Source organism: Mobula birostris, chromosome 10 (genome assembly GCF_030028105.1).
Source record: "Mobula birostris isolate sMobBir1 chromosome 10, sMobBir1.hap1, whole genome shotgun sequence".
NCBI lineage: Eukaryota > Metazoa > Chordata > Chondrichthyes > Myliobatiformes > Myliobatidae > Mobula > Mobula birostris.
The window spans coordinates 8856703-8869384 of record NC_092379.1 but is presented as its reverse complement, the minus strand read 5'-3'; the positions used below and the strand labels follow the sequence as shown (position 1 = coordinate 8869384).

At 47.3% G+C, this 12682-nt stretch overlaps 1 protein-coding gene across 1 annotated transcript in view; it reads left to right on the top strand.

Annotated features, from left to right (window-relative positions):
- The first annotated feature begins 3767 nt into the window (after window positions 1-3767).
- The window catches only part of LOC140203797 (nesprin-2-like), a 66873-nt gene continuing 57958 nt past the window's right edge, over window positions 3768-12682 (top strand). The window contains exon 1 of the mRNA XM_072269874.1: window positions 3768-3883. The gene's annotated coding sequence lies outside the window, so the exon portion shown is untranslated. The remainder of the gene's footprint in view (window positions 3884-12682) is intronic.

Here is a 12682-nt window from a genome sequence, read left to right as displayed (position 1 = left end):
TTCCCTCAGCATCTGTCACTCCAAAGAACCCAAGCTTGTCCAGCCACTCCATATAGCATATGCCTTCTAACCCAGGCCACATGCTGATGAGCCCTCTCCAAAGCCTTGGGGCGGCACTGTAGTGTTCTAGTTAGCGCAGTGCTTTACAGTACAGGCAACCCAGGTTCCATTCCTACCAGTGCCTGTCATAAGATTGTTTGTTCTCTCCCCGTAACCGCGTGCGTTTCCTCCGGTTGCTCTGGCTTTCTCCCACAGTCCAAAAGACGTACCGGTAGGTAGGTTAATTGGTTATGGTAAATAGTCAAGTGATTAGGCTAAAATTAAATTGAGGGATTACTGAGTGGCACGGCTGGAAGGACTGGAAGGGCCTATTCCACATTATATATCAACAAACAAAAAATAAATTGAAGGCAATGCTCCAGATTCAGCCCATCGGGAGATCCATACACCGGCAACATAACTTCCTGAAGTCGATGCCTCAAGTGATAAAGGCAAGCGGGGCATACGCTGATACGCTGTCTCTGAGCAGACCTTAAGGAAGGATGTACTGGACCAGGACAGCACCCCGAGAAGTTCACAAGAACGATCCCAGGAATGACAGGCTTAATACACCAGGAGTGCTTAACTTCCCTGGGCCTGTTCTTGTGGGCATTCAGAAGGATGGAGGTGTGGTGGGAGGGGCAAAAGAGGTGGAGGGAAGATCTCATTGAAACCTTCTGGATAGTGAAAGGCCTGGATAGAGTGGAACTGGAGAGAATATTCTACAGAGGGAGGAATTCAAAGGGCATTGCCTCAGAATTAAACAATGTCCCTTAAGAACTGAGATGGGGTGGAATTTGATGCCGCTGAAGGGTCAGTGTATTTAAGGCAGAGATTGATATGTTCTTAATTGGTAAGGGGGTGGGGTTAAGTGTTTTGGCGTGAATGCAGGCAAATGAGGTTAAAAAATAATGACCCATAATTAAATAGATCAGATCAGTGGACTGAATAGCCTAATTCTGCTCCAATAGCTTATAATATTTACCACACCAACAAGTTATACAGCCACTTGGACCCAAGTTCCCTCTGTACATCAAAGTCCAGGGTCCTGCTATAAACATAGCTCCCAGACAAAGTACAGAGAAGAGTCATACAGTCACAGAAAAGTACAGCACAGAAACAGGCCCTTCAACCTAGCCCATGCCCAACCACTCCCATCGACCTACACCAGGACCATCGCCCTACCATCCATGTACCTATCCAAACTTCTCTCAAAGATTGAAATCGAGCTTGCATGCAGTACTTGTGCCGGCAGCTCATTCCGCACCCTCACCACCCTGAGTGAAGAAGTTTCCCCTCAAGTTCCCCTTAACCTTCTCACCTTTCATTCTTAACCCATGACCTCTGGTTGTAATTCCACCTAACCTCAGTGGAAATTGCCTGCTTTCATTCTATCTATCCCCCTCATAGTTTTGTATACCTCCATCAAATCTCCTCTCAATCTTACGTATTCCAAGGAATAAAGTCCTAACCTATCCAATCTTTCCTTGCAACTCTGGTCCTCCAGACCGAGCAATGTCCTTGTACTCTTACAAACTTATTTACATCTTTCCTGTTGGTAGGTGGCCTTCATACATCAAAGTATTGAGTACAGGAGATGGATGTTATGTTGAAGTTGAAATTGAAGAGTAATGTGTGCAAATTAGGCCTCACCATCATCTCATACAACCTCAGCATAACATCCCATCTCCTGAACTCAATACGTTGATTTATGAAGGCCAATGTGCCAAAAGCTTTCTTTCATAGAACATATAGAACATAGAACATAGAATAGTACAGTACAGGCCCTTCGGCCCACAATGTTGTGCCAACCCTCAAACCCTGCCTCCAATATAAGCCCCCACCTTAAATTCCTCCATATTCCTGTCTAGTAGTCTCTTAAACTTCACTAGTGTATCTGCCACCACCACTGACTCAGGCAGTGCATTCCACGCACCAACCACTCTCTGAGTAAAAAACCTTCCTCTAATATCCCCCTTGAACTTCCCACCCCTTACCTTAAAGCCATGTCCTCTTGTATTGAGCAGTGGTGCCCTGGGGAAGATGCGCTGGCTATCCACTCTATCTATTCCTCTTATTATCTTGTACACCTCTATCATGTCTCCTCTCATCCTCCTTCTCTCCAAAGAGTAAAGCCCTAGCTCCCTTAATCTCTGATCATAAAGCGTACTCTCTAAACTAGGCAGCATCCTGGTAAATCTCCTTTATACCCTTTCCAATACTCCCAAATCCTTCCTATAGTGAGGTGACCAGAACTGGACACAGTACTCCAAGTGTGGCCTAACCACAGTTTCATAGAGCTGCATCATTACCTCACGACTCTTAAACTCTACCCCTCGACTTATGAAAGCTAACACCCCATAAGCTTTCTTAACTACCCCATCTACCTGTGATGTCACTTTCAATGAATTATGGACCTATGTTCCCAGATCTCTTTGTTCCACCACACTCCCTAGTGCCCTACCGTTCACTGTGTAAGATTTTCTGGTTGGTTCTACAGAAGTACAACACCTTGCACTTGTTTGCAGTAAACTCCATCTGCCATTTTTCAGCCCGTTTTTCCTGCTGGTTCAGAACCTGCTGCAAGCATTCTCTGGCTCTCCCAACGCCTCACACTTCTAAGGTTTAAACTCCATCTGCCACTTGTTTCATCAACACCCCTCACAGTATCAGAACTAAGAGCATCAGCCGATGGCAGGATTTTTGTTCAGTTCCAGTCACTGCTGGTCAGATGGTCCAAGGCCAGACCTGGGCAAAAGGAATCAGTTCTCCACAGAGAGAGAGAGAGAGCGAGAAAAGAAACACAATATTGAGGAGCTGAAGTGCGGGCTGATTTTTGCCTGTACTCTGTCAGGGAGCCATGCAAAGGCATTTCTCGGCCTAGCTCGATCGAGGCAAACGTCGAAAAGCCTGGACCTCACGGGCACTGTGCTACCGACGGCCATTGCCTCTCAGCTCAGCGACTGGGTACCGGCAATCCCTCAGATGGCTTCACTGACAGAAGCATCACTCCCAAACCCTGGGAGACCGGGGGGTAACACATCACTGCGGAAATATTTTAAATTTGTCAACAAGAAAAAAAAGGAAAGGTGATTAAAAAGAAGAAATAATGCAATTGGGTTTATTTGCATTGTGTTCAAGGTTAAAGCGAGGCCCCAACAGTTCTCGCTGTTTCCGCAGAGAAGCGGTGTGTTTCCTTATCATCACCAACCTGTTCACCGCTAGGACTTAGTGTGAAATGCACTGTCCACACGGCCCTGATCTTGTACTTACACACAGCTGATGGAGACACCTCCTGAGATCCGGCAGCTGGCTGCGGAATCAGATGATTCTTTTTTCGCACACGGTTGCGGAAATACGGCGGGTTTGGAACCCGGGAGAGGCTGAAAATACCACTGCACATCAGACGACAAGCCGCCAGCTCTGTCATCCCCGGCCCGTTTGAGGGCGTTTCGGGTGGTTTTTTTTTTGCGCGGAGACCCCGCACCGCGGCGGTTGACCTCGCTCCGTCGCCAGCCCCCCGCCCGGCCCATTGCCCCCTGTTACTCACCCACTCCGGCCGGTCTCCGCAGCCGCCAGACCAGCGCCCGCGGCGCTCCGGACACGCAAGCGTTTGCAGGACGACGCTGCGGCACTCGGGTCCTGCCCCGCCCCGCACTCTTCCGCAACTGGCATTAGGGGCTGGGCAGACGGGGGGGGGGGGGGGGTGGAAATCAAACGGAAGAAAGTAGATTGGGTCTTTAGATTTGCATTTCTAAAGAGCTTTTCCCATCCCTGTCAGGAGTTCCCTACTGAGGTTCGTGTTCTGTGGGCTCTGGACAATGTAGTCTCTTCCCCGGATGAGGTAAGAGGTGGACACCCAGGTTAATGAGTGTAGTGGAAGGGACTGTAGACTCATTGCCAGTTAGGAAGGACTTCCGTGTGCTGTTCAAGATGCCGATGAGACCTCGCTTGGAGTATTCTGTGCTCTTGTAATCGTCCCGCTGTCGGATGGAGTGGACACGTACAGAAAGGATTCGCCCGGCTGTTACCGGGACAGGACGACTTGAGTTAGACTGGGAGTTTTATTCCCTGGAGGGTAGGAGGCGGAGGGTTTCTAAAATCACATGGGCCATAGATGCCTTTTTCCTTGGTTTAAAACTCGAGGGCATAGATTTGTAAAGGGCCCTGTGTGTCAGGTTGGTTCTGTGGACTGAGCTGCCAGAGGAAGTCGGTACAATTACAATATTTAAAAGACTTTTCGTCATCATTAAGACACAAGGGATCCCCGCCACCCAGGCCATGCTCTCTTCTCGCTGCTGCCATCAGGTAGGTACGAGAGCCTCAGGACTCGCACCACCAGGTTCAGAAACAGTTACTACCCCTCAACCTTCAGGCTCTTGAACCAAAGGGGATGGCTTCATTCAACTTCACTTGCCCCATCACTGAGATGTTCCCAGAACCTGCAGGCTCACTTTCAGGGACACTTTCAACGAAGTGTCTTTCATTAAGGACCCTCATAACCCAAGTCATACCCTGTTCTCATTGTTACCATTAGGGAGGAGGTACAGAAGCCTGAAGGCACACACTCAACAATTCAGGAACAGTCATAGTCATACTTTATTGATCCTGGGGGAAATTGGTTTTTGTTACAGTTGCACCATAAATAATAAATAGTTAAATAGTAATATGTAAATTATGCCAGTAAATTATGAGATAAGTCCAGGACCAGCCTCTTGGCTCAGGGTGTCTGACCCTCCAAGGGAGGAGTTGTAAAGTTTGATGGCCACAGGCAGGAATGACTTCCTATGACGCTCTGTGCTGCATTTTGGTGGAATGAGTCTCTGGCTGAATGTACTCCTGTGCCCACCCAGTACATTATGTGGTGGATGGGAGACATTGTCCAAGATGGCATGCAACTTGGACAGCATCCTCTTTTCAGACACCACCGTGAGAGAGTCCAGTTCCATCCCCACAACATCACCGGCCTTACAAATAAGCTTGTTGGTTCTGTTGGTGTCTGCTATCCTCAGCCTGCTGCCCCAGCACACAACAGCAAACATGATAGCACTGGCCACCACAGACACGTAGAACACCACAGCTTCTTCTCCTTTGTTTTCCGATTTCTGAATGGACGTGGAACCCATGAACACCACTTCATGAGCTTTTTGATTTCTATTTTTGCACTACCTATTTAGTTTAACTATTTAATATATGTCTACTGTTACTGTCATTTTCTCAGACATTATGTACTGCGTTGTACTGCTACCACAAAGTCAACAAATTTCAAGACGTATGCCTGTGGTATTAAACCTAATTCTGATTCTGCCCTGGGTGGCGGAGGACCCTGATGACGGATGCTGCTTTCCTGCGAAAGCATTTCATGTAGACGTGCTCAGTGATACGGAGGGCTTTACCCATGGTGGGCTGGCCACATCCACCAGGTTTTGTAGGATTTTCTGTTCAAGAACATTGGTGTTTCTATACGAAGCTGTGATGCAGCCAGTCAATATACTCTCCACTGCACATTTATGGAACTTTGTCAAAGTTTTAGATGCCATGCTGAATCTCTACAGACTCCTAAGTAAATAGAGGCACGGCCATGGTTTCTTTGTAACTGTATTTGCACGCTGGGCCCAGGACAGGTCATCTGAAATGGTAACACCTAGGAATTACTTCATACTGTGAGTTCCACTGCTGAGTTTGGGATGACCTTGGTTCTGGAGTGTAGTCACTATACAACAAAAAGTTCCATGGAAACATAACCTGGAAACAGATCCTTCAATCATTGTGTCCACGCTGACTGTCAAACATTCACACTAATCCCATTTATTCAGCCAACATTCCCACTTCAGGATCAAAGTGAGCTGTAGAGTTGTAAGATCAGTCAGCTCTATCATGGGCACTGGCCTCCATTGTATCCAAGACATTTTCAAGGAGTGGTCCCTCAAAAAACTGTCATCCGTCATTAAAGACCGCCACAACCCAGGGCTTAACCCTCGAAACATTGCTACCATCAGGGAGGAGGTACAAGGAGCCTGAAGGCACACACTCAATGATTCAGGAACAGCTTCTTCCCCTCTGCCATCAGATTTCTGAATGGATATTGAGTCCATGAACAGTGTCTCAGTATCCTCCTCCCCCACTTTCTCCTTTCTGCAGGGATCACTCCCTACGTGAATCCCTTGTCCATTTTTCCCTCTCCACTGATCTCCCTTCCTGGCACTTATCCCTGCAAACAGAACAAGTGCTACACCTGCCCCTGCACCTTCTCCCTCACTACCATCCAGGGCTGCTTCTAGGTGAGGTGACACTTATGAGCGTCCGTGAGTCTGCTGGGGGTCATTTACTGTGTTCCGTGCTCCCAGTGTGGCCTCCTGTATATCACTGAGACTCAGCGTAGATTAGGAGGCCGTTTTGCTGAGCATCTACACAGATCGCCAGAACAAATGAGATCTCCCAGTGGCCACCCACTTCCCGATATGTCCATTCATGGCCTCCTCCAATGTCGTGATGAGACCACACTTAACTTGGAGTAGCAACACCTCTGTTTGAGTAGCCTCCAACGTGATGACATGAACGTCAACCTCTCAAGCTTCTGGTAATCCCCCCAACCACCCTTCTTCACCATTTCCCATCCCCTTATCCCTCCCTCACTCTATCTCCTTGCCCGCCCATCGCCTCCCTCTAGAGCCCCTCCTCCCTTTTTGTTTCTTCCATGGCCGTCTGTCTCTTTCACCAATCAACCTCCCAGCTCTTTACATCATCTCTCCCCACCTCTCCCCCCAGGTTTCACCTATCACCTGGTGTTTCTCTCTCCACTCACCCCACCTTTTAAATTGACTCCTCAGCTTTTTTTCTCCAGTCCTGCCAAAGGGTTTCGGCCTGAAACATTGACTGTACTTTTTTCCATTGATGCTGCCTGGCTTGCTGAGTTTCTCCAGTTCTGCAGCAGTTTGAGTGTGTACCTCACTACTTTTTTATTTCTATGTTTACACTACTTATGTAATTTAATTATTTGATATCCAGTATCCATATGTGTGTATATATATATACACATGTATATACACACACATATATACACACACAAACATACATATTATATTGGTGTTGGCGCGTGGCCAAGTGTTTAAGGCGTTCGTCTAGTGATCTGAAGGTCGTGAGTTCGAGCCTTGGCTGAGGCAGCGTGTTGTGTCCTTGAGCAAGGCACTTAATCACACATTGTTCTGCGACGACACCGGTGCCAAGCTGTATGGGTCCTAATGCCCTTCCCTTGGACAACATCGGTGGCATGGAGAGTGGAGACTTTCAGCATAGTCAGCTGCTGGTCTTTCATACAACCCTGTCCAGGCCTGTGCCCTGGAAACCTTCCAAGGTGCAAATCCATGGTCTCAGGAGACTAATGGATGCCTATAACATATTATATTCCCTTCCACCCTATCAGAGACCTCTCCTGTTCTTAGACATGTATATTCACTGTAATTCATAGTTTTTCCTATATTATCATGTATTGCATTGTACTGCTGCTGCAAAGTTAACAAATTTCACAACATATACTGGTGATATTAAACCTGATTCTAATCTCCCTCTCACCTACACACCTGGGAGCAATTTATAAATGCCAATCCACATGGGACTGTGGAAGGACACGAGAGCACGCAGTGGAAGTTCCTGCAATCTGAGGGAGAAGGTGCAAACTCCACACAGACAGTGCCCGAGGTCAGGACTGAACCTGGTTCCCCAGAGTTGTGAGGCAGCAGCTCATCGATGCGCCCCACTTTGTGGATGGCAAAGATTGACTCCTCCGTTGTGGGAGTTTCGATGAAGCTGACGTGTTACTGTGGCAAACTGGATTGAAAAATGCATTGGAGAAATGATGCAGCCATTCTGCCCTGAGGGTGGATTTTATTGTAGACCTCATGGGGCTGACATCCCGGGTCTTGGGAAAAGTTTAATCGAGGCGGTTTGTGGAACGCCTTTGTATTTCACATTATGATGTGTTTCTGATCTCTGGCCGTTCCTATTTGCTGCTGTTTTACGCGATTTTGACTGGGGCAGACTGGCTGTGCGGCCTGAAGTTAACGAATGTCACAGAGCTATATTAAACTAAACTGAGCTAAACTCCAGCTCCATCTCTGATCAGTGATCCTGAAGAAGGGTCTTGGCCTGAAACGTCGACTGGTTACTCTTTTCCACAGATGCTGCCTGGCCTGCTGAGTTCTTCCAGCATTTTGAGTGTATTACTTTGATTTACAGCATCTGCAAACTTTCTGTTGTTTCTGAACTGAATGATTTGTGGTTTGGTGTTTTACATTCAGTGTTTTTAATTTTTTTGCTGTTTGCATGATTTGTTCTTTTTTTTGTGCACATTGGGGGTTTGATGTTTTTCGCGGAACAGGTTCCATGGTTTTCTTTCTCTGCTTCGTGGCTCTCTGTGGGAAGACAAATCTCAGAGTTGGTTACTACAAACATACTTTGATAATAAATGTACTTTGAATCTTTGGCTGTGCAAGAACAGCAAGGATAAGTCAGGGTAGGTCATTGAAATGGAATACGTAGTTCCAAGGATCCCCTTGGCTGCTGGAGTCAAAGGTTTGAGTAAGGTTGAAAAGGTCTGTGTATGGTGGCTGGTCTCTGCATGTTGCCCTGATGCTGTCACGCAATGGAAGTCCTAGTCTCTGGACCTCCAGATGGTATTGGTACTGATGTATTATTGTCATGTGTGGCCGGAGGAGAAGATGGTGACGCGACGCAGGGCATGCAGCTCTCCGGTGAAACGGTATCATATTTGTTAAATAGGGTACTGTGCACAATTCTGATTTGATGGAGACAGACGTGAGAAGCAGAGGAACATCTGGAGAAATTTCTGAAATGCCCGGTTTGCTGACGCTGCTACTGTGCGATCGAGAATCTCCAGAGGGAAGGCCCCAAAATCTTCGGCTTTGCCTGCTGCTGGCGGCCGGGGCCAGGGTCGAAGCACTCGGCAGAGATGGTGCTCAGTGTCGGAGGGCTGGTCGGAGGCTCGAAGTTTTCGAACAACTCAGAGTCGGACTGTGGTCAGGCATGGCAGGGAGAGTTTTCTTCCTTCTCCCGTCTGCGTGAGATGTGGGACTTTCGAGAGACTTTGAACTTTTTTACTGTGCCCATGGCCTGTTCTTCATCAAGTTACGGTATTGTTGCACTGTTGTAACTATATGTTATAATTATGTGGTCTTTGTCAGTTTTTCAGTCTTGGTCTGTCCTGTGTTTCTGTGATATCACACCGGAGGAATATTGTATCATTTCTTAATGCATGCATTACTAAATGACAATAAAAGAGGACTGCGTGTCCTCATAATCTAATCTAATCTAATCTAATCTAAAGATACTTCTGGTTTAAGATGGGGCTGTTAAGGTTTGGTGACAACTTACTGACAGTTCTCAAAGCAAGAAATACAACAGACTACTTTATTAGTAACACTTTTTCTGGAAAACGTTATGGCAAGTGATCACCGCAAACAATGAAGAGGCCAGCGGAAGCGAGGCTGACCTGGGGGTCGAGGCGTGCGGGTGCGAGCGAGGTGGGGGCATGTTCGAGGAGAAGTGGTCAGAGTTGGAGCAAGCAGAGTGGAGAAATGTTGGAGCGGAGGAGTTTCTGAGCCCGTCTGAGCAAGGTTTGATCAATCGAAGCACAGGGCCGATTTTGATAGGTTGGGTACAGGCTGGAACGTGGCAGCGGGGTTGGGGCCCAGGGCATATAAATGCAACAGGGCCCAAGTCTTTGAGCGAGGAATGACCCGATATTTGGACGATTTAAGCACGCGGCTGGACGTATTGAAAAGGGAGGGTGTCGGGACCGGAGGCGAGGGTCAGGCCAGTTCTGCTCGCAGCTCCATGATGTCTGCTCTGCTCTTTGCTGCAGTGAGGCTGAGTTTGTTAACCTGCTCCAGGCTTCATGTCTATGGACTCACTTCCATTCTGAATGCTGGTTACTCACTTTTTATTGCCTGCATGATCTTTTCCCCCGCTCACTGCACATCGGGCATTTGTTTGTCCTTTATCATGGGTTCTTTTGTTTTATGGCTGCCTGAAAAGAGACAAATCTCAGTGTTCTACAATGGATGCATACTTTGATAATAAATGTACTTCCATTGTCATGGTGACTATCCCTCGAGGTCGAGGATGATGGTCTTCATGCCGTACAGAGCGAAGATGCCTGTGCGTGTATTTGTTTAATGTGTACTTGATGTTGCACTCCAAGAAGCACACGATACTTCACAAACCAACCAACTGATTCCAATGGCATGGAAACCACGACGATTGGAGCCGATGGATTTGTTGCAGCCTTCATCCGCCTTCACAGCATAGCTCCAGACGGCATTGCTCTCGGGGTCTCAGGACCACACAAGCTTCTCCACCACGACAAGGTGACAATCCATGGAGAAGAAATGTACTTTGAAGATGCACTGAAAAGCTTGCTTTGGACACTGTCCGTAGAAATCAAGTCAATGCACAATACGGTCTTTCATTTATGCTATTGTGGTTCTTGAATTTACTGAGTATGCCTGCAAAAAAGTGAATCCCAGGTGATGTGTGTGCACTTTGATAATAAACTGACTTTGAACTTTGAGGCAGGGAAAAGGACAGAGGATGGCAGAGCTAGGGGATCATGAGGAAGCGAAAAAGGAAATTGGAGCCAACAAGGACCATATCCTGAAGACCTGTAAAACTATTAAGATTCCTTCCCGAGCCGTGTCAGAGTCACAAACTCATGTCAGCAGTGTTACTGAGTCTCGGTGTAACATCTCCTGCACAGTAATAACCTGCAAGTTTTATTTTGTAGTTTTACAGTATAGCTGTTAATATATTAGCTGCTGAAACAGTACTGACAGCCTTTTGTTGCTCCCCTGTACACTGCATTGTCTGCCAATAGTTTTGTTCTGCTCTCCTGATTCCCTAAAATCCAGAGTTTCGGAGTGCTTCTTGAGCCCGGGTGACCTTTGTTCCCGGCACTCCCTCTGGAGCTGGAGCTGCAGCTCAGGCTGCCGGGAGGCATCTTGTCTGCGGGCTCCACACTTGCATTCAGCGACTTGGGACGAGAAGCAGCCACTGGCCGCCACGGTGGGACCAGCGAGCCGTAATTGTCTGTGAGGTCTTGTCGGCATCCCGAGACGAGCTCCAGTGCTGAAGGTAGGTTGGGGCCAGGCCTATATTCTGATCGGTTTGCTCTCCACCCTCTACCCTGGGCCTCCAAGTCTGAGGAAGGTCTGGGCCCTGGTTTCCACAGAGACAGGAGAGGCAGTTTCATTGAAGGCCATGAGTCAGAAACCTTTTTAGGGAGTGTGGGAGTCAACCAGTACTGAAGGTAAATATTCTGAGAAATATACAGTAGTGCGATCCACTGTCAATAGGTCTTGGGAATGGTGTATATTTGGCAAAAGCTCTTGACCTCACAATCTACCTTATTATGCCTTTGCACGTCATTGTCTGCCCGCACCACACCTTCTCTGTAACTGTCATACTTTATTCTGCGTTCTGTTATTGCTTCCCCTTGTACTACCCCAATACTACACTGATGCGATGAAATGATCAGTTTGGATAGCAAGCAGAACGAAGTTTTTCACTGTGCCTTGGTACATGCAACAATGATAAAACTACTTCCTTCTAACTTGGTCTCTACGCTCAATGGGAGCCCCAGGGCAGCAGGGACAAGACATAGTCATAGTCATACTTTATTGATCCCAGGGGAAATTGGTTTTCGTTACAGTTGCACCATAAATAATTAAACAGTAATAAACCATAAATAATTAAATAGTAATATGTAAATTATGCCAGGAAATAAGTCCAGGACCAGCCTATTGGCTCAGGGTGTCTGACCTTCCAAGGGAGGAGTTGTAAAGTTTGATGGCCACAGGCAGGAATGACTTCCTATGACGCTCTGTGCTGCATCTCGGTGGAGTGAGTCTCTGGCTGAATGTACTCCTGTGCCCAACCAGTCCATTATGTAGCGGATGGGAGACATTGTCCAAGATGGCATGCAACTTGGACAGCATCCTCTTTTCAGACACCACCGTCAGAGAGTCCAGTTCCGTCCCCACAACATCACTGGCCTTACGAATGAGAGAGCACCTACCCAGCCAAAACTACAACCAACCCCCTTCCTCCCCAACATCTGCTAAGATAGAAAGAATGGAAGAAGGATTTCATCTCGTAGAGCATGGGAACAGGTCCTTTCGCCCTCCAATTTGGTGATGGCCAATCAGTATCTAACCATAACAAATAAACTCTTCGCGGGCTTCCAGCTGGGTACAGGTATCGATTATCACCAACATTTCGATAACAAACTCTGCCATCTTCATCAGGAATGATGTCTGGGCATGTCTAGTATGGTGGTATTTATACCCCGTAGTCCACCCCTCCTGATTGGTTAGTCCCCACCCAATCAGGTTTCTGCTGTCGCACCTTGTTTACAGTTGAAACCTGATTGGATGAGGACTAACCATTCAGGAGGGACAGACTACGGGGGTGTAAATACCACCAATCTGGACGTGCTCAGGCATCATCCCTGAAAGATGGCAGAGTTTGTTACCAAAATGTTGGTTATAATTGATAACTAAACCCAGCTGGAAGCCTAAGAAGAGTTTATTCATCATAGGCACTGGGAAAGCACTGGATCCCTTTTTTG